The sequence below is a fragment of the Vulpes lagopus genome, chromosome 24, assembly GCF_018345385.1.
Source record: "Vulpes lagopus strain Blue_001 chromosome 24, ASM1834538v1, whole genome shotgun sequence".
NCBI lineage: Eukaryota > Metazoa > Chordata > Mammalia > Carnivora > Canidae > Vulpes > Vulpes lagopus.
Genome location: NC_054847.1, coordinates 26058226 through 26081570, shown reverse-complemented (window position 1 = coordinate 26081570; position 23345 = coordinate 26058226). Strand labels below are relative to the sequence as shown.

At 36.1% G+C, this 23345-nt stretch overlaps 1 protein-coding gene across 13 annotated transcripts in view; it reads left to right on the top strand.

Moving 5' to 3' along the window:
- Positions 1-23345, top strand: part of GTDC1 (glycosyltransferase like domain containing 1) — a 387156-nt gene that overhangs the window by 82512 nt on the left and 281299 nt on the right. For 12 of the 13 annotated variants that reach the window (XR_005985414.1, XM_041739303.1, XM_041739297.1 and 9 more), the window contains one exon: positions 15028-15091. The gene's annotated coding sequence lies outside the window, so the exon portion shown is untranslated. Of the gene's footprint in view, positions 1-15027; positions 15092-22266; positions 22418-23345 lie in introns of all 13 variants that reach the window. The other variant, XM_041739300.1, reaches the window with a different exon arrangement.

The following is a 23345-nucleotide window of genomic DNA, read 5'->3' as shown; positions in this document are numbered from 1 at the left end:
ACTTGGGTAACTGATGTTCTAATCAAATTCTTAAGTAATTGGCATTTTGGAGTGATAAATATGGATCTATTAAGAAATCCTGAAGATCTACATTTAAACACTGCCTCACCGAAGCCTTCAGACAAAACAAAACAAAACATGCTTCTGAAGTCAATTCGAGAGACAGTGTATGTGAGAGAGGGGAGTAAACAGCATTGTGATAAGAGCAACCAACCTGAGAACTTATACTTTATATGATTATTATTTTTATGAAAAGTAGTCTATCAGTTCTTTTTTTTAAAGGAATGCTCAGATCATTTTTAGGGTTTCCTCTTTTTAGGGGGATTGTCTTGAGAAGCCTACGTATATTCCATTCAACCTATACTGTGATGGCTTACACTTGGTCCTCTCTTCAGCAGGTTAAATCCAGTGGGAGAACAGACATAAATAATTACCTGTATTACAAAGGAAGCTGCATTAACTTTCTAAGGGTCGCACATAGAAAGTACAGGGGGAGGGAAAAATTCTGGCTCGAAGGTCAGAGAAGGCGTCATGAATGACACTATTTAAAATGGAATGATGAGTTCTATTAAAGTTTGTAGTTGTGGGTTTTTTTTTCCTCTCATTTACAAAGTTGCTATTTATTTTAGGAAATTTGGAAAATCAGAGAAGTATTGAGAAAAAAATTCTAAAATTACCATTAGTATTTTCATAGCTATTTCTATTTTGGTATTTTCATAGGTATTCCATAGGTATTTCATTTTTAGATTTTTAAAAAAGATCTTATTTATTTATTCATTAGAGACACACAGAGAGAGGCAGAGACATAGGCAGAAGGAGAAGTAGGCTTTCCGCGGGGAGCCTGATGCGGGACTTGATCCCAGGACCCTGGCATCATGACCTGAGCCGAAGGCAGACTCTCAACCATTGAGCCACCCAGTTGTGCCTAATTTTTTAATTTCTTATCTGTATTTTGAATTGTTATTTTTTGTTTTGAATATTTTCCTGTGTCATTAAATATTTTTCTGCAGTATAATTTTAAATGACTAGTAATTTGACTAATGCACAGATATAATGTAATTTATTTAACCACTGACTTATTGAAGACTTAGATTTTTTCTGCCTTTTATTATTATGAAAAATACTGTCAAAATTATTCTTGTGAACTTGGCTGGTTCTTGTCCTTAAATTACTTCCTATTTAGTTAAGCTAATAACATTTACCCAGTCTAAAATTCTAATTGTTGTAAAAGACCGATAGGGAAATACAGTGGTTTCTTACCCATTCTTTCCAATTCTTTTCTCTAGAGGCAACCATTTTTAAGCCTTTATCTGTTTCTTTTGGTTATTATATATCTGCATATTGCTTTATTACAGATACATATTTTTGTTTTGATTCATTTATTTTAGATATGGTTTGTTAACTTTATATTATGGTCTTTGAGGATTTTTCACCTTTCACTGCCATATTCTCAAGATTGTTGGGTTACAACTTTTGGCTAACTCATTTTTAGTGTTACATTATTATACTATGCTGATATTTATAACTGAACGTTGTAATGAGCTGTGATGAAAATGTTCACTTCTGATTTTTTGTTTTTAATGAAGTTAGTAATGCCAGGTTTTTGTTTGTGTTTGTGTGTGTGTGTGTGTGTGTGTGTTTTCTCTTAGTTTCTTTGTTACTGTTATTTCTTTCTGTATCTCCTAGGAGCTTCTTTGATTTCCCATAAAATGAAGCACATCAGATAATTTCTTTCAATTTTTTTCTTGAATATATTTTTCCAAGAGAATTCTATTGTCAATCCATCTCATTTTCTAGATCTGCTCTCTTCTTGAGCTTTTTCTTTGCTGTTAAACTAGGAGCTCCTTTTGGCTTTTCCTGAACCTCATCTTGTCTTCTTTCTTGTCTTAATCTTACATGGTTGTGGTATATATCCTGTAGTAGTTTTCTGAGAAAGATTATGTGAGAGAAAAATATCTATTTTTAATTTTCTCACTTGATTGATACTTTTGCCTAAATACGTTTTACATCGCAAATCACTTTCCTTCCAAAGTTTTGAAGGAATTAACATTGTCTTTCTCAGTTCTGAACATTCATGTTGGTTGGGATACCACTGATTGTTAACTGTATTAAAAAATATGTAGAGGGCTGTCTGGGTGGCTTATTTGGTTAAGCGTCTGACTCTTGATTTTGGCTTAGGATACAATCTCAGGGTTGTGAGATTGAGCCCCATGTCAGGTTATGTGCTGAGTGTGGAGCCTGCTTAAGATTCTCTCTCCCCCTCTCCCTTTGCCTCTCCCTCCCTTGAAAAAAAATTGGAAGCCGAATGCATAGGTATCATGTATTTAAAATTTTTAAGGCTTTTAAAGATGGGGAAGATGAAAAAGGGATTCAAAGCGGAGGGACTGGCCAGACAGCAGAGTGTCCAATACTTTAGAGAATGAGGACATCTAGATCCTTGAAAAGAGTGTGATACAGAGTTGAAACAATGTAGATTGAGGCTTGGTAATAGATGGCTCATCACCTGGATCTTTGAATTTATTTTGTAGGCACTCTTTCACCCAGCTGTTGTCAGCTGTATGAAGCTTTCCTTGACTTATGGTAGGCAAAATGAATTGACCTATGTTTTATCCTCTCTTAGTCCTTTGTGCATGCACACACATGCATATGTGTGTATGTGCATGCTCATGCATGCTTGTGCACACACACACACACACACACACACACACACTTCATTTATTTTCTATGTGCCTGCCTCCCCTAGAATAAGTCTGTGGGTACCAGAGCAAGATAATTAGGTTTCTGTTAAAGAAAGCTCAACAGGTCAGTTCTTAATATTCATGGTAGTTGGGATGACATTGAAAACTGGAGGATGAAAGACAAATTAAAACAGAGAATAGAGGTTATTGCATTGTCTAGATTTGAAGAAATAAGACTCTGATGTAATAGTCTGCTCAGAGTGGGAGGGATATTACTTCAGTTATATTCTGATCATTCCCATGGGCCTAATCATTCTTAATTTTGAAATTACTGTGTTGTGTTTGTGTACTTGTACATATTTTGCTTTAAAATCTTCTTCCCTTTTGGTGCCTTTGAGAATAGTCTGAAACATTTTTAACTCTTGCTTTTGTTATTTTTTCTTAGACCAGTGATGTTTTGGTTACACAGTTGATGCTTCATATTAATGATGATTTGAAATATTGTCTTGATTTCATTTGGTTAAAGAAAAACACTACATAATTTTAGATGAAAATAGTTGATAAATATATTATCATTTATAGGCATTTCTTCATTTTGAGCAGTCTCATTGCCTAAGAACGTTAACCTTGATACTGTTTCACCTTGACACTGTCTCACTTAAAAACATCATTGATGAGGTGGGTCTTTTTTATCATTAGATGAGGAAATTGAAGAACAGAAAGGTTAAGTTTTTGGTCCAAGATCATGCAGGTAGCAAATAGCAGACCAGGGGACATTTGTCTCTGATTTACGTGTTTATTCATTATTAGGTGTATTTCTTTTCAACAATTATGGGAAAGACCTTAAGGAATATTAATCCTATAAGTGACATCATGTGTTTATGGTATACATACCTCCCCATCATCAGCTGACTATTTTGTTTGCTAATTTCTTCTAGTGGATAATTTCTCGGATCTTTTTTTTTTTTATCCTTCTTAAATTGCATACCCAGCATTGGAGACTATCTTTCATAAATGAAAAAAGATGGATCAACAGGAGATTATTATTTAGTTTTTTTCTTTTTTATTTTCCGTTTACAAAATAACACTATTTTCATTGAAAAACTTTCTGTACTCATTAAGACAAATTGGTGTCCTTGTTTAATGTGTGCGATTGATAAAGTTTGATATTCTTTACTTTTTATACTGCCTTATACTATTCTTTCACAAACTGCCAGAGCCTCTCCACTGCTGTTTCTCCTCCATGGTATCTTTGCCATGAAGGAAGTCACAACATGTTTCTTCCCGAACACCCCACAGTTTGGGATTGTAGGAGATATTTTGCAGGACTCCAGCAAGTTGTTACAGTCAGTGTCTTCAAGAGACAGTGCAGTAGGCAGAGAGCCGCAGTCAAGACACCTGTAGAGATCAGCACACCTGCCCCCAAGCAAAAGACAGTAATTAGTTGCTTATATTCCCTTGCAAACTTCTCCAGTTTTGTTGCACATGAAACGCGGAGATCACAGCAATGCTGTCATGAGCTCCGCACTGTTGGAGTTGTTTATGCCCATTCAATTTTTAATGTTCCTATAAGACATTTTGATGGGAACCCTGAGCCTAAAGGGATTTGCATGCTTGATCAAACCTGTGATGATTTAAATATAGAAATAACGAGAAACCTTTGGATTACATTGACTGTTAACTTTTAGGACAACGTTAGTGGAAAACATTAACATGATACTTGAGGCAAAGTTATTTTTGATCAACCTTCACAACTTTTTGGTTTCTTGACAGCAGGTATAGCTTCAGTAAATCTAAACAAGTTCTTTAATGCTTATAAATCCAAGCGCATGTGGATATCTGGATGGCAGGATCTGAATATTTTAAAAGATGATTTTATACCAACCACTTATATTGAAATTGAACTACTCTCAAGTCCCAATATTTCAGTCCTACCACTTTGGCACATGTAGTTTATATTATTAAAAAAGATGACAGGTGATTGAATTTTAGTAAAATACAGTAGTGTATAAGAATTGGATATATTGCGGCCAAAGAAATTTATTACTCAATGCACTTGGAAGTTTTTTCATACCATTGTTTTATTTACTATTTCTTTTTCTTTTCTTTTCTTTTAAAGTAAAGTCAGTGTGGTGCTCTAACTCATGACCCCGACCACGATCAAGAGTTGCATGATCCATCTGCTAAGCTAGCCAGGTGCCCCCATACCATTGTTTTAATTTCAACACTGTATTTGTCCTAGGTAGTATGTGGGTTAAAACCTGGTGTTTTACCAAAATATATATATATGTATATGTATATGTATATGTGTGTGAGAGAGAAAGAGAAATAAAAGTTTAAAAAGCTAGTGTTTTACCAAGTGACTGTTCATGTAACTTTTAACTCAGGAATTCAGTTCTTTGATAATGTAAGTTATTAATAAACAACTTCATTAAGATACATTACTGATTCTTAAATATATTTAGTATGAAAAATGCTATAATTTCTAATACAGCAAATTCAGTTCACATGTATTCTGAACAAAACTAACTGTGGCATCTTTTCAGCATACTGTGGTGAACATACATGCTTCTTACATTGGTTCTCAGAAACAAACAGGCATTATGGAATTGCCAGATTATGGTGAGCTAAAGAAGATTTTATACGGCCCTGAACTGTCATTGACAGAATTGGAAACCTGAGTTGCTGGTGAACTCAGTCAGCCCATTGTGCCTCACCTTTTCCTTCATTAATGCATGCATAGAATCTTCCAGTGAGGGTAGTGGTTTCTGAGTGTAGTGGTTCATTAGTTTGTTGGCAAAAAAAATGACCTGAATGATATAAATGTCCACAAGCTTAACCTCTAAATTGTATATTTGCATGACTTTCTTAGCCATGAGTAAGCCTAAATGGGGATGGAACTGGGGAAGCTCCGCTTGGGAGCTGATGATTGTGGGGCTAGCATGAATAGAGTTCCTCTTACATGTTGTTGTATGTGGAACATTTTGGCTAGCTTATACCTCAGTGACTTTCAGGAATTTCATAAAAGTCATTCCTAAGAATTGGTCTGTCTCTGGTGACCTTCAGAATTCCTAATCACCTCATGTAGAAGTCGCATAAAATATCTGGCAGTGTGCTTCTTAGATAAATACTCCATGTGCCCTGGGTCGGTATCTTATTTATCTATTTATCCTTTGGTGTCTAACTAATGTGATCAGTCAGTGTTGGTTGGATTAGTGAATGATTGAAAATAGTGTGTAACGTGTATGAATGGCCTTTGGAACATACTATCTATAGTAAAGGGTGGTTCATAACACTTTTAGCAATAGAAATGACTTTTTCTCCTGCCTTTTTTTTTCCTTCCCCTCTCAGTATACTCATAGGTCAATTTTTCTTTTTTTTTTTTTTTCTCTTTAGAATAAGTACCAGTGATTTGCCTTTAACTTTACCTTTTTATTATCAGTGCATCCAAAATACTCTGAAAAAAAAATTATAGTTTTACTATGCTAACGCTAAATTCTTTTTACTCCAAGTCACAGTCTGGATCCAGTTAGCTTGCTTAGCTTTGTTTCCTACTGTTCTGTATCCTTTGTTTCTACCCCTGTTGCAGGACAGACTTTTCACCGTGTTTCAGGATAAGCCACACTTCCTTCAGCCTCATGCCCTGGTCTGAGCTCCAATCTCATGAACTCCTGAGTTACTTCTGTTTTTGACTCACCAGTTTAGAATTAAGCCATGTGTTGCTATGTTTTGCAAAATGTGTGTCTCCGTGTAGTTTGTAACTTCATTAGTATGATTTTTAAATTTTAAAAATTTTAATTTTTTCATTTCTGGCATATGACAGATTACTTTGTATTCACTCAGTGAAGCTGTACATACTAGTTAATCTCTAGCTTTATTATAGGAAAATAAACTTGCAAAGAAAGTGAGAAAGATGGAGAGAGACATACGGGGGTGAAGGAAGGAGAGAAGATAGGAGGGAAGACAAGAAAGGAAGCAAAGAAGGAAGAAAGGGAGGGAGAGGGGGTGAGCATATTTTGTGAAATAGGGAAAGAGCAATGGTTTTGGATTTGAAAAACGAGCTTAAATCTGATTCTACTTACTCCCTTTGTAATCTTGGATAAGTTTAATAGTTTTTGGGTTTAAACGATATTAATACCTACATGGTAAGCTTATTGTAAGGGTTAAATTATGTAATGTATGTAACGTGCTTATTAGCATGTTTAGTGGACGTTAGCCAACTCTTCTTTTTCCAAGTGAGGAAAGTAAGGTGTAGAGAGCTGACCAAGGGTTATAGATATAGCCAGTAAATTGTGGAGAGAGAATTGAAACCCACATTTTTCTTCCTTTTAAGCAGCAAGTTTCCAATTCCTCCTCTGCCTTTCGGCTAAGATCAAATATAAAGCATTGTTTTCAAACATTAGTGTACATCAGAATTCCCTAAAGTCTCCTCAAAATATGTATTGCTGAGGCTCAGCCTGCAGTTTCCAGTTCAATAGGTCTGAGATGGGACCTGAGAATTAGCATTTCTAACAAGTTCCCAGCTGCTGCTGGTCCAGGGACCCATACCTTGAGACCCACTGCTCTATAGCTGTTATTTCTTCACCCTAGCTGGACATCAGAAATCATTTAGGGAGCTTCTAAAGATTACTGATGAAACTAGAATCTATGGTTATAGGCCTAAATATCAGCTTTTTAATTTTTGTTTTATTATTATTTTGTAAACCCTCCAAGTGATTCTAATGTGCAGCCAGAGTAAGGAACATGGCCCTGCCTAAAGCTAGACTCTGCAATTTTCCATTAGAATGAGGTACCAAGCAAAGCGCTGGCCTTGAACACCTCCTGGGTGCTCAGTGATGCAAGGCCACAGTAGTGTATTGTTTTTGCCCTGTGATGTTTTAAAACAATTGCTCCAGCCTAGGATCTTTTATTATTTTACCTATTCTAATTATTTGTGTGTATTGTTTGCATTTTTCCATCCAGTTTCACTGTACAATAATGTGTTCTAAACACCTTCATTAATCTCTAGGGTAGATTTTATGTTAACATTCGGGGGAAGCAACTGTTTAGCAATAGTCAAAGTATAAAGTAGAAAAAGGAATGCATCTAATTTTTAAGAAAGCAGTCACTTGAGCAACTTATTGTACTTCTAGAATTCTGATTATGAGTTTGTTCTTTTTTTCTGAGATGCTGTTGGAAACCTTATGTTTTTACTTTAGGGCTGTTGGTTGGAACAGATAATGATAGTTTTGCACTCAGGAGTACATAAGTAAAAATGCAGTAGATTAATTGGTAAAAGAGTCATTTATTCTGTTATATGATTCAGTTGATAAATATATACAAACCAAGGCATGAAATCATTTATTGGATAAAGTGGGCAAAATACCACATAATTTCATTAACCTTTAAGCAATGAAATTATAAATCCCTATGCAAATGATTAAGGTTATCATTGCCTATCACCCCCTTTTGATACCTACAGACTGTTAATTCTTCTCTGTCCTGCTGAGTCTTATTAAAACTTCTGACTGATGTACTTTTATTAAAAGGTTTAGAATTTACCAATTTAAAGCACTTGCTTCACACTATCACCTCTAATTTAACTAGGCCATTAAACACCGTATTTTGCAAACCGAAAAAGTCAATAGCTGTTTCTTTAAAAAAATAATAAATTGAAATGAATTTTAAACTCTGCTTGGAGGTGAGCAACTGCTATATACTACTAGGTCTTTTGATAGTTGATTTGTTCCTTTAGTATGCAGATTTTAGGTTTACAAAGATCTACTGCTTTTATTTAAGAAATATGCCTGGAGGCTAGATTGGTAAGCTTTAGGGAGATATCTAGTTTGGTGTGAAATAAATAGTTGTTAAAGGATCACATGAATTGGGTCCCAGAAGATAAAGAGTAGAGCTGAGACAGATTGAGAAAAACTGACTGTATTTCATTTCACTTGGCTAAAAATACCACTAAATTAAAAATGAAGGCAATGAATGATGGCAACACAAAGGGAATTAAGGCAAATGAGCCTTTTTTTTTTTTTTTTTTTTTGGTAGATTTTGTGGAAAGTTCTGACTAGCAAGAAGTTTAAAGGAAAGGGCCTACTACATCCCTGACTAAAGATGTTTACTCATCATTTTGGAAGGCTAGACTCTAGAGCTTTAGAGTTTTGGGAGAGAAGACACTTGGTCAAGGAGAAAGGAATGGGTTATTCCCCTGGCTCAGTCTGCTGCATCACTTCCAGTCAGTGAGAGGACAGATGTCACAGAACATCCTCACATTCAAAAGAAAAGGACTGAGGGTTGCTCTCTTAGGTTGGAATTACAGGTAATCTGGTTTGTAAGTTTAAAGCAAATGGTGTAATAGTTACACTTTTAGGTTTGGGGAAGCTTTATAGCATCGATCTTTTGCATCTCTGGTTTTCAAGTGGATTTTGGAGAAAATAAACTTAGAAATTATAAAATGTATTTCTATATTGATAGCTTTTATAATCCTCTTTTTTTCTTTTTTTGAGTGCTTTTATCTGCCTTTTTGGATGTTTTTAAGGACTCTGGCTCTCAGAATATTTGAACATCAGTAGCAGTTAAAATGTCTTTGTTCATGGGTGTGTGTTGTGTATTCTGGTGGTGGATAGTGAGGTGTAGAGAACGGGGGTGATGATGATGTGTGAAGATGGAATGCAAGTCTTTTATTGAGGCTGGAAGTCCACAGCCCTTTTCCATCAAGGACCTATACAGGTATATATGCATAAATAAATAGATTTCCTTACCTTTTCCTATTCAGCATCTATATAGGTATATATGCATAAATAAATAGATTTATACAGGTATATATGCATACAGGTATATATGCATAAATAAATAGATTTCCTTACCTTTTCCTATTCAGCATCCTTTTATTTATTTTTATTTTGGACTTTAAGGTTATCTTAAAAACTTCTGAATAGTCACTGTGTTTACTGGATTCAAATTCAAAAAGTGAAAAGGGCAATGACATCTCTCTCTTATGTCCCTTAATACTTTCTTTATACACACGTAATCAGTGTGTGTGTATATGTGTGTGTGTATGTGTGTGTGTATATTTCTAGACACATGTAGACCTGTATTATCTATTTATTTATTTTTGTTCATATGTTGATTTATCTACTTACCTTGTGAACATTGTATTTTGGAAGTTTTTTTAAAAATGCCAAACTGTACCTAAAAATATAGGCTATATAGCCTTATCCAGGTAGGAGTTCGTCCGTCCTTCCTTCTTTTCTTTTTAAAGATTTTATTTCTCTATTTGAGGGAGAATGGGAGAGAGAGCATGAATGTTGGTGAGGGGCAGAAGGAGAAGCAAACTCCCCGCAGAGCGGGGTGCCTGATGTGGGCTTGATCCCAGGACCCTGGGATCATGACCTGAGCCAAAGGCAGACGCCCAACTGACTGAGCCACCCAGGTGCCCCATGTATTATTTCTATTAGCTTTTTTTTAAACATTGAAATTAGTTTAAGATCTGTCCTAACCCCACTCCCCTGTATTTTGTGAAGCAGAATTGCATGTGAGTCCCTGGGAGGTTCCATGGGTATGTGTCAGGTTCTGCCTTTGCTCTGTAGCCTTAGTGGGCATGTGGTGTTTCTGAAGCCCTTACTGTTTTTATGTCCACACAGTAATGCTTTTTTGTTCTTGAGGAATTTTCATTTGCACGTGCTAGGCTCAGAGCAGATTCCTTTGTGTTTTTTTTTTTCCTTATTACAACCGTATAGTCTCCTCTGCTCACCTAGTTTTACTTCTAAATTTCCATTTTCTGTGAGATTTTATATTTGTATTCATATTTGTTTTATTTAATTTGACTTTTTATTTTTCATGATCTTAGTTGAGTGTATAATTTTGAGTGTTGGGAACCATCTGAGGCCATTTCTTCTTTTAAATTTTACTTCTCTCGAGTCAGCAAAAGGGACTGATTGGAAGTATGGGATCTAGAGCTAGATTGCCGGGATTGTGGCCTAAGAACATGACCTTGGGCAAGTTACTTCTTTCTGCTTTAGGTTTCTTATTTTGTTCAATGGGGTGTAGCAATTTCATCTCTTTTAGAGATATGATGATTAAATTATATAACAGTTGCATAGTGCCTATCAAATGTTAGCTATTTGTATTTTTATGATATAGTTGTGATTATATTTGATTTTTATGGGATATAATTTAGCACTTTTAACATTAAAACTTTAAATATATTTGTATATATTTTAAGGAACCTTATAAATTTTCATTCTAGGATATAGCTTTCTGTTTTAAATACTAAGAATGAATCTATAAGCTATCAAGATAAAATAGTAAGTTTTGAATGTGAGGGTGATTTGAGTATAAAGAAAAACCAAAATCAATTCTCTTTCCTTCCCTTGTTGGTTGAGAATAGTGTGTATTTTTTTTTTCATAGTGTTTGTGTGTGTGTGTGTGTGTGTGTGTGTGTGTGTACAGCAGTGCTGTTCAATAGAATTGTAATGCAATAATTTAAAGTTTTCTAGTGGCCACATTAAACAGATTAAAAGAAATAAGTTTAATTAATTTTGTTAATACATTTTATTTAAGCCTATATATCTAAATTATTATCATTTCAACATGTAACCAATATAAGATTATTGAGCTATTTTACGTTCTTATTTTTCCATTAAGTCTTTTAAGTCTATTGTGTATATTCCCCTTATAGCACATTTCCATGTCCAACAGGCATATGTGGCTAGCGGTTACAGTATTAACACGGTTAGACTCTATAAACCACCTTAAAATTTGTCCTCTTAGGTTAGGGAGGGTTTTATGCTATTTTATAACAATTGATAAAATTAGATGTATCTAATAGGCGACAGAAGTGATAAGTTTGTAGTGTGAAGAGAGCAATGGGAGAGGTTTAGATTTGGGAGTGATCAGTGGATATATAGATGATAATTGAAATCTTGAAGTCAAGGACAGAATAATAATAACCCTAAGGGTAAAGCTCTAAGGAATTCTTGGAAAAGGAGCCAGGTTAAAATAGGGAACACATCCTATAGACTGGAGGAGAACTGCAAGATGGGGACACCTTGGAAACCAATGTGAGGAAGTTTCAAGGAAGCAGGGTGGGCAAGACTGCCCAATGCCACACAGTCTAGCGGAGTGAGGAGTGAAAGGTAATTATTAACAAACCCTAGCAATGGCTATTTCAGTAGAGTGATGGCTTAGGAAGCCAAAGTGTACTAGTTCAGACTTCATGGGAGTTCAAATGAAGGCAGTGGGTCTGTATTGTTGTTTTATGAAGCTTGGAAGAGTAGTTGGTAGTGCTGAAAGAAGTTGCTAGGGGAAGGAGCCAGTGGAGAGAAAAAGGTTGAAGGTAGAGGAAAATGAGAATGATGGAGTGAGTTTTTAGAAAAGGCACGAATGAATAGGGTTCAGTACACAGGCAGAGGAATTAGTAATGGAACATAAGAGAGTGAATTCCGAAATCGGAGTGAAAACATTACGAGACAGGAGAATTTGTATATGATAGAGTGGGGTCTTTGTTGTAGGCAACGGTTAGTTTAAGTTGCAGACAGCTAGCTAGTTTAAGCAAAAAGGGATATGTTATACACTACTTAATTTCCAAAAGTGCCAAGGAATTAACCTTGACTATTACTATAAAGCTAGGAATAGCACAAGCCAAGGAAAACCTTCATTTCTACTATTTTAGTAGATTCACTTGCTATTTGGAACCCATGATACGAGAGATCATTTAATAGACTACCTAGCTGATAGCCCCACAAGAACAAAATGCCTTCACTGCAAAATTTGATCTCATTGGAGGTGGTCAGCACCTTGACTTACTCACTTCTGTTTTCTAAGTCCCAGATGGATTTTTCTGATTGTTTGAATCTGGGTCCTTACGTGATGGAAATGCATCTGAGAAATGGAGTTTTTAGCTTGGAAGGTCCTATTGTAGAGGAAGCTAGAGAGCACGCTAGAGGTTGAGAGCAGCCTAGGTGGTTCTGACTCTGATCTGCCGTAAATTGAAGTCAAGATTGACCCAGGGCAACAGTCACCTGAAGATTTGAGCAGCCTGGGTGATCCACCTACATGGTGCCTCACACGTAAGCCTTTTTAGTTGATTCTGGCTATTTGGCAAGAAGCTATGTGGATTGCTCCATAGAGCTGTTTGTTCTCATGATGTGGAACTGACTTTACCAAATGAGCGATCCAATAGAGCAAGGAGCTAGCTGTAATGCTTTTTAGGACCTAGCCTCAGAAGTCAAGAAACCGTCAGTTCCAGGGCATTCTGGTTTTGTTCAAACCAAACTTCAGGCAGTGAGAAAGAATTACAAAAGTCATGAATTTCATGGGGTGAGGATTTGGGGGCCGTTTTGGAAGTTGGCTATCATGTCTCTACACTGCCTGCCTTTTTTAACAGCAGAAATTGATCAAATTTGTCTGTAGAAGAGAAAAATGATTTGAAAAAAAAAAGAAAAAAGAAAACAACAACAGAATGGAACCTGCCAAGAATTTGGGTAGTATGTGGTTCTGTGTTACATCTTAAGGTTACAAAGTGCACAGCATCTGCCAGTTTTCTAAAAGTTTCAGAAATGCTGTTTAGTTACTTGTTCTCAGTCTTTCTCCTCTCAAGGCAGAGAGTGCATCATAAAATCATAACTCAGTCTAGGTGTATGTGTTTCGATGTTTGGAGATAATGAGGTTGTGATACTTTGTCTTCCAGAATAGCTCTCCTGTCCTCGTCTCTGAAATGAAGAGGTTGGATTAGCTGTCCCTATGGTCCTTTCTCAGTCTCCATTCCCTAAGACCCTGACTAACTTTGAGAATTGGAGTGAACATCCCTGTGACGTACTAGATAGATGTAGGCCATTCTCCTATGCCTCGGTCACATCATCTTATTTCTTTCATATCATGTATTGAAATGAGATTGCTGATGTATATGTCCCCCTGCATCCTTCCTCCCCTTCCCAAAATTAAACTCCTGTCTTGTTCACTGCTGAATTCCTAACAATCAGGGCAATGGTAGATGCTCAGGGGTGAATGTCAAAATAAATTTTTTGAGAAAATATCCTACAAGATCATTATTTGTTTTAAGTCATCTCAAAAGTTTTGTTTTGTTTTCTCCTTTTTACTTGACTTATATCTTCTCAGCCTTTCCCTTATCTTTTTTATCCTTTAAATTTTTTTTTTTTTTTTCCTTTTCTCTTTTGGTGACACTCCAGCTCAGGATTCTTTCTACAGCTGTGAATGTTTTAGTCTTATTCAGAGTTGGTGCCTGGAAGGTTCTCCATCTTGATTTCTTTCTGATATGGGTTATTCGGACTCTGTGACTACTGTTTAAGATAATTCTTTTAGGGCAGCCCTGGTGGCTCAGCGGTTTAGTGCCACCTTCAGCCCAGGGCCTGATCCTGAAGACTCGGGATCGAGTCCCATGTCGGGCTCCCTGCATGGAGCCTGCTTCTCCCTCTGTCTGTGTCTCTGCCTCTCTTTCTCTGTGTCTCTCATGAATTTTTTTTTTTTTAAGATAATTCTTTTAAGAGATTCACTTAGCAATCCTGTGATTTTCTGCTATGGATACTGTTTGGGAGCCACATTTCTTATTGCTTTGCTAGCCCTTCCTTATTGTGTGTCTTATAGGGTCCTTTTTGGGTGAGTTACTGTTAGTTTTGAGCCTGTGAATATTGATGAACCTAAGGGTTCTGACTTTAATATATACAGAACAGGAAAGTCACAATATCCACCCTTGGGTATATGGTAGGATTTTGCTCCCTTCACTGTGCATGGCTTGCAGAGAACACAAGCCTGTGTAAGTTAAGTAACAATTTGAACCTGATATAATGCTCCCTGAGAAAGTAGTGTTCTTAAGGTATTCACCCCAGATACAGAAGTGTCTGTGTACCTCCATTGTTTCCCTCAGAACCAGACTGATCATCCATATGCATTCCAGCCTGTCTCTGGGATCTCGAACTGTCCTCAGCAGAGGTTCATGACAGTTTTTCTGGATTATGGAACTTTTTGCAAACCTGACAAACTATTAACCTTATCTCCAGAGAGACATCCATTCACATAAACCCACAAATTTTACATATATGGTTCAGAAGTGCATAGACTCCTAAAGTTCATCCATGTACCAAGGTTAAGGACCTTGAATCTGAATTCTTCTTCTTGTTTTTGAGTTAGAATTGATTTGGGAAACCATGGAAAGATTGTGGGGGAGGAAAAAGCTCTTATTAGTTAAGACTCAAAACATCTCCCTCTCCTTGGAGGTTCTCCACCCATCTTGTAACATCCAGTACTCAGACTACTAAGTCATTCAAGTAAACTTATCCAGGTCAGGATTCAGAATTCAGGCTAGGCTTATTTTGAAGATAACATCGTATGTCCTTTGATCTCACAGGTACCTCTGCATCAGTCAGATTGGATATATGTGAAGAGAGAAATCAGTACATCTGGATCATCAGGTAAGCAAATGGGACTTTGTTTTAATTTCTCCATCGATTCAGTCCTCTGTCAGTCTACAGCCATTTCCTCTCATCTTTCTCTACTGCAGCATGGGTCAGTGAGATGATAAATATTTCTAAAGATGAGGAAGCAGCCATTCTTAAGTTTTGCCAGATTACTTCGTCTGCTGCTTGAAGTCAGATTTCTTTATTTTAATTTTATCTCATTATTATTTCATATATTCACACTTCTATAGCGGATAAAAATTCCCTGCTCTTCTTTTTATGTATATACTTTGGAGAGTTGTGGACAGCTCTCATATTGTTCCTTGGTTGTCAGCCAAGTTATACACATTTAACTCCTTTAATCTTTCTTTGTAATTCAGTCAGCTTGGCTGCTTTTTCTAGATTTTCCCTTATTTCATCTGCATCATTAATAAACAGAAAAAGCATGTTATCGTCTAGCTTCTTCTACACCTTTCATTCTTTTTACTTTCCAGTTTTGTGTCAGATTCTTTGTTGAACTAAAGCCAGTCAGACATCATTCTTTGGACCACTTTGGCAAGACATGAATGACTTGCCTACAACTATCAGTGTCCCCTGCAGTAATAACATCAACGGTATATCCCAGACGAAAGGAAGGAAATGTGAAAGGAGAACACTGAGGAGCAAAATAATGCATTTGTCGATTCTATGGCAGACTGGCCCTTGCCACCCAGAGGAAATCATTGTACCTGAAACCCATATTACAGGTTTTGTCCTCCCCAAGTATTGTGCACGGCACTAATTTGAATAATCAGGGAAGCATGCACTGTGCACTGTTTGCAGTTTGGCCACCATTCTCCCTTGGTTTCTTTTCCACATTCTCATTCTCCCACCGCCTTTCCCAACACTGATCATGACTTTCTGTCAGAATCTGTGGCCATGAGCAAAACTGGGCAGGGGATCATTTTGTTGGAAATTAGGTAGGCTCAGGTGGTGACACTCCACGCCTGTGTTTGTAACATGTGAGGCAAGTGCTTTAGTTCTTGCTATTTCTGTAACAGTCGTTGGTCTTCTTTTAACGGCTGATTCCGTGGAAATGGGCAGGAGGAAGGGACTAGTGGACCTTTGCTGCTATTCATCAGTGCTGTATTAGTTTCACAACTTTCTTCCTGTCCTGATTGGCAGGGAGAAGCATACTGCTTCTAGATGATGCTGAGCTTAGTGTAAAATATGCCAGCATGGGATCTGGGCTTGTCACAGTTCATTTTTTCTTTTCATTTGGTTTGTAGAAAATGGACTTCTACCTCCACTTATCTTGTGCATTAGAGAGAAAAGGGTCAGACCTCTAGGAGCTAATGGCTTATTGGTGTGTTTAGTCACCAGATTCAGGTAGTATATTTGGCTGAAGCTTCCAACAGCACACACTTGGCTTTCTCATTTGTGTTAGCTTTGCTTCTAATACAGAATTGAATAGGATACAAGAGATGGTTTTCCTGTTTGTGTCTGTGAGAACTTTCTAGATGATTTGTGGTTTAATTCTTTAAACATTTTTGATCATTTATCACTTCTTTTCCTATAATGTCATAAAAGTAGAGTATTCAGATTCTACTGTTATAATCTTTTAATCAGATTATTTAATTTTGGAGCAATCAAGGTCAGAATAACGGCTGACACAGTTGCCTTTGAATAGTGGCCTAAAAATTGTAACACTTCTCTTAGTTCTTTTTTTGCCTAATTTTATGGCCTTCCTTCATCTGTCAGATTTTAGATAACATCATGTGATTGGGAATCACATATTTCTTGGTCTCTGGCTTCTTAAGCAGGTAAGTATGTAACCTGGACTCCTTTTAAGTGTGAGTTTTAAAACATGTTAATCTCTCATGTGGCTTTCAACTGCCGACAATATTGTACTGAAGCTAATTTTTTAGGCAATTGATAGATTCTTCAGCATAACTTTTGTTTCTTGAGTCTTTTCAAGACTTGTCAAACAAAACAAAATGCTAACCTGACTTTAAGGGGCAAAAAATCCACCCCCCAACCCCGTACTATATTATTCTTTGTTCTCTATGTGCATCAAAGTGACAATCCCACACTGTCTCAATTGAGGGAGTCTAGCACAAAATAAAAAACAGCCTGGCACTGTTCTAGGCTGGCAGCCAAAATGTTTTGTGTAGCTTGGTTCTGGCAGTGGTTTTCATAAGGCAGAGGGTCTACCCTCCCAGCACCACTGAAGGAAGGCAAGCAGCCGTAGTCTTTGCTCCTTATCCCATTTCTTTTCCTTCGTTTTCCTCTTTCTTCATGTAGAACACCATCGTAAAAAAACAAAGCAAGTTTTTCTTAAATAGAAATGTCATTCTCCTCACAACCTCCACGTTTACTAAATGGCATTGTTCCTTCTAGAAGCTTGTGTTAGATTTCCCTCTGCCAGCTCCTAGAGATTTCCTTCACGGTTGCATTTTTGCCACTTTTTAGAAAACCCTTCTGAATATTGCTAACTTTGGTCATGTTGACATAGTATTTTTGATTGGTTGGAATCTTGTCTTCCTTCTTGGCTTATTATTTGAATGGAAACTCTTGAATGATACTTGCTTGTATAATATGGATTTTTAAGCCAAGGTATCTCTTGTTGAGACCAAAAAGTCTGCCCATTGTTTTCTATTTTTGTCTAAAACTGAAGGTCGGCTCATAGATTTTGCAGATTGAATACTCATTTTTTTTGAATGTCTGATAAATGTTGCCAGGTGAGCAAGTGAACTTCCATGAAATATAAAGATGTATATTTAAAATTTTTTCGTTTGCAATGAAAATGCAAGATAGAACACAGTGTTTTTAGGTTTCTCAGTTCTTTCTAAATAATGGCTAGTGACCTATTATTACAAGGGGTGTGAAAACATAGCTTTATGATTTTTAAGTGATGACTTGAGCAGGAGACTAGGTTTTCACTATTAGCAAGCATTCTGTGAAATTTCGTGGAATGTGCCTCAAAACGTAAATGTGTTTTCTGTTGTATTAAGCAAAAACAAATGACTGACTTTCAAGTGGTCTATTTTAAAAATTAGTGTTTTGCAATCAAGATAAGAATAATTAAATAGGCAAAATATGTATTCTGAGGAGATGGATATTATTTTCACTGATTTTTATTTTTAAAAATTGTCAATGATTTTTGGCAATAAAAAATTACTTTGGGAGGAAAACTCGATTTTTTGTAACAGTGTGACACACGTGACAAAAAAAAAGTAAATTAGTGCTTCCTATTAGAATTATTAATGTGAAGCATTTTTATATGCCATATACGTGGGGAAATATATCTATTATGGATAAATTAAGATCAACTTGTACAATATAAGAGTTGTTTTCTTCCCTAGAGATTTATTTTTAATTTAGAAAATGCTTCAAAATCATGAAAAGGGTTTGGAAAACAGGTATAGGAGAATTATGCATTAAATAAACTCACCTGTTATTTTCTCTCGTTCTCAAGACAGGTTCAGCAACATATTGGCTCATTAATTTAACAAAACAAACAAGTGCTCACATTGCTTTGTATGTATAATGCACATGTTAATAAATGCTACAATTCTCCATTCCCCCCAATGCTGTTTTTTTAAGCTTGTATTTAAGTACCTATTTCAGTAGAGTAGCTAAGATGAATCTGGGTAGGATGCCTGTTAGGTTATATCAATTAAGTTGGTCAATATTTAATGTTTCAGAATTATGATATTTTTTAGAAGGGAAGTTAGTGAAACTTTCTTCTCTTGGTCCAGTGAAGTGCGCGACTGTCTTGAATCCTCTGTGCCAAGGTGTGGTAATAGAGACCAAAAACTTACTATGTTCACATCCATTCAATAATGTTCACTGCATATTAAATGCTATGCATCGACTTTAAATACGTTTTCTCCCGTGGTATAATTTTTATTCCAATTAAGCCCTTTGTCTTTTCTGCGGTAGGAACGTATCTTTCAGTGATTTATGAATTGCAACAGGAATTGATGTATTTATTTGTTTATTCTAACTATCCACAGAGGCATAGTAGAAATATATTTAAGACCTGTAATGTTTTGAGTGTTTGAGCAGTTGTATTTTTTTTGTTTATTGGTTTTGGTTTTTTTTTTTTTTTTTTTGTAAATGCTATTGAGTTTTTCATTTTTGTAACTAATAAATTCTACAGTTTTGTTTAATTCAGAACACATCAAAGATTCTATATTTATAGTTTGATGTTACACAGTTTGTAGGAATTACTGTATAGTAACTTAATCATTATATTTGTAGTGACATGGAAAAATAGGTTTTTTGGGATGCCAACAAAGTTGGATAAATACTAAATTTCTTATTTTAACTAAGATTTCATTTTATTATATTAAATATCATGTTTGTAATTATGAGTGGTGTTTTATTTCATTTGAATATCTGCACAGGTTTTGAATTTGACTCCTGGGTAGGTGGTTTGAATATTTTGTTTGTTATCAAATGTTGGTAACACGTAATAACAAATACTGATTTCTAAGTTTATGTGGTCAAAGTATTAGTCATTTTTCCTCACGCACATGGTACACACTTCAGTGTTAAATTTCATTACAGAGTGTTGCATGAAATTGTATGTGCTAATTCAGTTGTTTGATTTTCCCCTCATTTTTGATACATTTTAATTCCCCCTGCCCAACATATTATCATTCCGTAGACTACTGTCACGAGTATGTCATATGTTTTCTGTGGCATCTCACACTGCTCACTTTTTTATCCATAGTACCATATGAGTTCCCCCTTTTCAGGTTTACACTGCATATTTTAAGCTGCTGATAGTGTAAGTACATTGCAAGGTAAAGTGACATTTAGCTTTTTGAGCTAGTGTCGTTTTTAGCATGAGAGCAGGAGTGTGTGTGTGTGTGTGTGTGTGTGTTTTCTTTTTCCTCTGCCCTAAATCTTCCCGTATTTCCCATTAAAACAAAGAAATTCAACAAACAAGCAAACAAAGAAATACAGAGATTTGGCTACAGCAGCAATTGAAATGCATCAAAAAGTGGCTACTACAATACAGTTTTATTAATGAATGATCTACATTGGTTCCAGCTGTGTCCATGTGATTAGGCCTTCACCAGGCAGCAATGGGTATTTCCCTATTGCTTTTATTTGATTTCCAAGAATGTGTCATCTGTTACATCAGCCCCTGCCAATATGCCCCCTGTAAAAGTGTTTTGTTTTCTTTTTCCTTCCAAATTTCTGAAGCATAAGTTGAATACCCACACATATCCCTGCCGAAATATTGTTTCTAGTGAATAGTGGCCTAGGTTTCTATGCCTGGTGTTGCATACCAAAATTCCAGAATATAAATTAAAGTAAATGTTTATTAAGTTTATCAGTAAATTCTCAGAAGTGCGGTTGCCTGGTAATGCTAAAGATAGACTATTTTCGCTTTTACGTTTCCATCTTAATATTTTATTACAGTGGTATAATGTGTTATAGAGGTGGACAAGCTTGCAGATTGAAATGGGGATCGTCCAGATTGTTCCCTTCCCTGGACCATATGGTATAGTTCTAAAAGCCTTTTGTACGCTGTCTGTTCAGTTTATTGTAAACTCAATCTTTAGTGCACCTAAAAAGATAACCAAATAAAAATGGGCCCGAGGAAAAGGACTTCATATCATGTAAGGGCCCCAGAAATGCTTGTTTTAAAGGAGATAACTGCAGATGAAATTGAAGTTGAGATGATATAAACAAAGGAGGCTTGTCATTCTCTGAATATGCTTTGAGTTCACATGGATTGTACAAGATTGCCTTTGAATGCTGGTTTTTAAATGAAGGAATTCGTGTTATCTGACTATACTTATTATCCTCATTTATCTCATTCTTGTAGTCCCCATGAAGAAGGGAATGTTGCTCTTATCTGTTTTACAGAGGAAGCTTCTACCTAGGAGTAATGCAAAAAAATATATAAACCCCAGGTTTTCTGAATATATAGGTTTTTCTTTTGACTGATTTCAGTGAGAATTTAGGGATAGAATTTTCAGTAATTTCACCCTTTTAACCATTACCCCTACTCAGAGATTATTGAAAAGTTTCTCATTCCTTTTCATCCCCCCACCAGTCCCCCTCCCCACTTGACCTATTATGGTTCCATAATTCTATTTTAGGAAAATGGGATAAGAGATTGCTTATCCCATATGCTAAGACTCTTTAAAAGCTGGGAGTGAGATGATTTCTCCTGACTCACACTCCCCTTCCCTCCAAAGTAAGCTACTGTTAGAGAAGAGCATTAGACATTACCCATTGCTTTTTGGCACAAGAGATTTGAAGCTGAAATTCTACCAAATGAGGGAGGAGAAAAAGGAGAGCCTGTGAAGAGCATGATTCTTTACTCTATCATTACCCTGAACCACTGAAAGGGTAACTGAGAGGAACTCAAATGTTATTGGAATGTGTAATTTCCTTTTGAATGGCCGCAGTGAAATATAGTTTAACAAAAAGGGCAGAAAAAGTATATGTGGCTTATGGAGCTGATGGTGATTGAAATTAATGAATCTTTCTAGCTATCTGTGATTGAAATTATTCCAAGAATGATACACATTCAAAATCTGTCCAACAGAAACCTTACAGAGGGAATTACCTTAAGGAGCTTACTAGACATTAAGTGGAATAGCACAATAATTTAATAATACTGATGGTAAACTGGATACAACATATTTTTGGGATATAGATTTTTTCAATTTTGAAAAAAAATTAAAAACAATAACTGATTTCAAGTTACAGAGGAAGTTTTTCCTATTTAAAAAATATTGTTATCTTGTGGTCTTTCGTTTAATCAGAAGCTGCTTTCTAAAGTGCTCACACAATTGAAAACATAGTTTATACTTTGAAATAAGCTAGGTTCCTCTTTCCTTCTCTCTCCCTGTCTCTTTCTTTATTCCTTTCTTCCTAACCTTTGGCTATTTGTTTGTGTGTGTATGTTGTGTACGTGAGTGATACATACCACACTATAAAAAATGTTATTTTACGGGTTTGAGGATCAGTTAGGAAGAGAAATAAAAAACCTGTAATGACTATGCAACAAATGGATTCATGTGGAGGAATTAGGCCATGCTTATCTGAGTAATATACACTACTGAAGATTGTAGAAATGCAAATTTAAAATTGTTTTTATTTCTTTTAGCTAGGAAGAACTAGATCATAGCCTTAATTGAATTAGATAGTCTAACTCAAATAACTCCTCTTTGCTGCAGCTTCCTTTTAGTGGTAAAAATGCCTCTGGCTCCAGGTATTAGAAGATCTTAACTGAATGTGACTGAAATGAGGAAGAGTTTTATTGGTCTCGTGTCATAAGAAGTCTGGAGGCAGTTAGTTCACAGATAACTGATGCCATTGGGGACCCAGGTAACATCTCCTCCCTCATCCTTAGCATGTAATTTTTGCCTTTTATTTCACAGATGACTTATACCCCGAGAAATTGTGCTTACCTTCAAGCAGGAGGAGAAGTGAAGGATGCTCAGAAGCACTTTCCTCTCTCTCTCTCTCTCTCTCTCTCTCTCTCTCTCTCTCCCCTTCTCTTTTTTTGGAAAGGATTGTCTGCTCACTGGAGATGTCTCCTGGGCCGAAAGTGTGTCACGTAAACTACCTCTAGCATGAGAGAAAAAGTATTACAGCCATTTTGTTTCTATTTTGGAGGAAGGGAGGGAGAAGAAGAATCGGAGTGCATATCAAGTGGGCTGTCCCAAAGTTATGTGCCATAGTTCTCAATTCTTTTGTATAAATTAGTTGCTTGAACCTTTGAACTTTCTGGGTACTTGGTGTATATAGTAGTTTGTTGCTGGTTCCCTTTGGACATCAAGTACATATGTTTTGGTTTTGTAATGTTATTTCTGTGTCAGACGACAGGAACTATAATTGGGTCGTCTTGGTGTCTTTACTTTTAGCACAGTGCCTGCATAAGGACCCTCAGTTAACCCGTGGTGAATAAATGAATGGATGAATATTAAGAAATATATTTGTACTATTATTGGTGTAAATCATTTATGCATATAAAGGATACAGTAGTATTTTTAACTTGTAAAAGGTTATGGACTCCTCTTTTAATTTTTTAAATTTAAATTCAATTTAGTTAACATAGAGTGTATTATTAGTTTCAGGGGTAGAGTTTAGTGATTTGTCAGTTGCCTATAACACTCACTGCTCATTACATAATCTGTCTACTTAATGTTGATCACTCAGTTACCCCATCCCCCCACTCACCTCCTCTCCAGCAACCCTCTGTTTCTTCCTAGAGTTAAGAGTCTCTTATGGTTTGTTTCTCTTTCTGTTTTCA